A 3,354-nucleotide genomic window follows, 5' to 3' on the forward strand; every position below is an offset into this window, starting at 1 on the left:
CTCTTGAATTGCTCGTATGCGATCTTTTGGTAGGTGTTCATCCCGCATCTGCCAGATCTAAATTGAAGAAGAGGGTCAATACATGTGTATGAATGAAACTCAACACAAATGATGGTAATAAAATAAAATTGTGAATATTCTTGCTTACGCACTTCATATTGTTTTTCAGAGTAGCCCCGCTTATTAGAGGCCGTCGCGTTGTAGAAGAACTCGCAAATGTAGTATCCACAGAAATCCTTCCCGGCTTCTTGCCACAAGCACTTTACGAGAAATAGAGCTCAATCAAACTGATAAGCAAGCATGCTAAATGGTATTGATGAAACTAGCTAGAATCAATAGGAGATACGTGGAACTAGGTAGTAGTACTTACTTTCGGGTGTTTAAATCGCAGCTTGGTCGGCAGTCCCGGAGCAATTATGGTGAACTCTTTCCAAACCCTGCCAGACAAAGAAAATAATTACTTGATATAAGGAAATGAACAAATTTTCCGATATGGTGCGATAATGATCGATTGAACTTACTTCCGGAGCATTTGAGTCATGTCCGCATAGTCTTCGGGATCTTTTCGTCTCGAGTCTAAGACGGTTACTACTCCCCGCTCAAGCTTAATCTCTAGGAGAATAAAGTGGTAGCTGCACACTCATGCATAACTCATCAGTTACATTACTATAACCTCGAGTAATAAGGCAAACCGAATATGCACAAGGCAGTAACACTCACTTGAAGTTGTAAGGAAAGAGTATTTTATCTTTGTTTTGATTTATGAGCAACGATTGTAGCAAGTTGTCCTTGGTTTATGTGACATTCTTTTGAACCGTCCATTCATGTACGACATTTGGGTTAATGAACCCAATGTCATAGATTTGTGCTTTTTTGCGTTCGACGATCTTCAATCTACATAATATAGTGAGGATAATTATATATACATGCAATGAAAGAGCTGAGCTATATATAGAGACTTAATTACAGAAGTAGTACTTACAGACAGTAACATGTCACGAGTGATTTGTCGAGGGCCTTTTGATTGTATAACTGGAAAAACTCGTCAAAATCAACAGTAATCAGATCCAATCCAACGAAGTCGTGCCCCTCTTTAATTCTCATCATCAAAGCATCCTTCCCAGACATGCTACCGGTTTCCATGTACCATTCATGGAATCTTCACATCATCATTGTTAGAGGAGGACTTCCATCTTTGACGAGAGGCTTCCCGTACTGGCATCTGAATTCGTCCACCGCCATTGTTTCAAAATGTACATCATCGCCCAGGTAATTAGCAGGATTGGTACCGGGCACCATCCCCGGCAGATTTGCTACGATATTGCTAGACACTTTGAGCGGGGGGCACGATTGGTTCGCCTGTTCGCCGAGCTGGGGAATTTTTTCCCACTTCTTCATTCTGCTAACCTTTTATCACTTGAAGTAGTTCTCGACCGGCGCGCATCTTCTAGTGTCTTCTTAAGAACGCGGACATGGTTGTCATCCGGCGAAGGCGGTGGTGGTCGCTTCAAGGCATCGATAGTGCACTTCGCTTTCACCGGATCTATCGTCTTCTTCGGAGGTGGAGGTTTCTTTGCAAAAAATTCCCTCACTTGGGCTTGAGAGATCTCCGCGTTTTCCTCCTCGGTCCTCTCGTATGGTAACTTTTCTAGAGTCTTGAGAGATGGACCGTACCTGTATTGCCTCCCACCTCTGGTTGTACTGCTAGCCGCCGGAGCGGCGGCGTCTCTCTTCCGTTGTTGCTTACGAGGCGGAGTGCTCCGACGCGCCGGAGCAGCCGGAGCGGCAGCGTCTGTCTTCCGCCGTTGCCGACGAGTTGGAGGAGGAGGCGGACTGCTCGGACGCGCCAGAGGAGGAGGAGTGGCCTCACGCGCCGGAGCAGCTGGAGAAGGAGGCGGAGTGCCCTAATCACTCGCCGGAGGAGGAGGAGGAGGCGGAGTGCCCTGACTCGCCAGAGGAGGAGGAGGAGGCGTAGGCATCCAGTTCGGAAGCTTGATGTACTCCTTCCGCCAGAGACATGTAGTCCTCAGAGCATAACTCAGCTGAGTCTCCCCTTCACCTGTAGGGTGGTCAAGCTCGAGCTCCACAAATCCCTCCATTACTTCATCCACCGTCACAACAGCATAGCCATGTGGAATCGGACGACAGTGAAAAGTTCCGTCGGGTTGAGGAGGTGCAACAGAGCTGACAGTCGCCTTGACTTTGAGGTTCTACCATTTCGTCATAAGCTGGCAATGTTGAGCCTCCGTGATAGCATCCACGGGGTAGCTATGAGCCATGAAGTCAGGCTGCTGAACGAGTGATACGTCTCCAACGTATCTATAATTTTTGATTGCACCATGCTATATTATCTTCTGTTTTGGACATTATTGGGCTTTATTATTCACTTTTATATTATTTTTGGGACTAACCTATTAACCGGAGGCCCAGCCTAGAATTGCTGTTTTTTGCCTATTTCAGAGTTTCGAAGAAAAAGAATATCAAACGGAGTCCAAACGGAATGAAACCTTCGGGAACGTGATTTTTGGAACGAACATGATCTAGGAGACTTGGACCTACGTCAAGCAACCAACAGGGAAGCCATGAGGTAGGGGGGCGCGCCCTCCACCCTCGTGGGCCCCCTGTTGCTCCACCGACGTACTTCTTCCTCCTATATATACCTACGTACCCCCAAACGATCAGATACATAGCCAAAAACCTAATTCCACCGCCGCAACTTTCTGTACCTACGAAATCCCATCTTGGGGCCTGTTCCGGAGCTCCGCCGGAAGGGCATCGATCACGGAGGGCTTCTACATCAACAACATAGCCTCTCCGATGAAGTGTGAGTAGTTTACCTCAGACCTTCGGGTCCATAGTTATTAGCTAGATGGCTTCTTCTCTCTTTTTGGATCTCAATACAATGTTCTCCCCCTCTCTCGTGGAGATCTATTCGATGTAATCTTCTTTTGCGGTGTGTTTGTTGAGACCGACGAATTGTGGGTTTATGATCAAGTTTTTCTATGAACAATATTTGAATCTTCTGAATTCTTTTATGTATGATTGGTTATCTTTGCAAGTCTCTTCGAATTATCAGTTTGGTTTGGCCTACTAGATTGATCTTTCTTGCAATGGGAGAAGTGCTTAGCTTTGGGTTCAATCTTGCGGTGTCCTTTCCCAGTGACAGTAGGGGCAGCAAGGCACGTATTGTATTGTTGCCATCGAGGATAAAAAGATGGGGTTTTTATCATATTGCATGAATTTATCCCTCTACATCATGTCATCTTGCTTAAGGCGTTACTCTGTTCTTATGAACTTAATACTCTAGATGCATGCTGGATAGCGGTCGATGTGTGGAGTAATAGTAGTAGATGC

This window comes from Aegilops tauschii, chromosome 1 (assembly GCF_002575655.3).
Source record: "Aegilops tauschii subsp. strangulata cultivar AL8/78 chromosome 1, Aet v6.0, whole genome shotgun sequence".
NCBI classification, from domain to species: Eukaryota; Viridiplantae; Streptophyta; class Magnoliopsida; order Poales; family Poaceae; genus Aegilops; species Aegilops tauschii.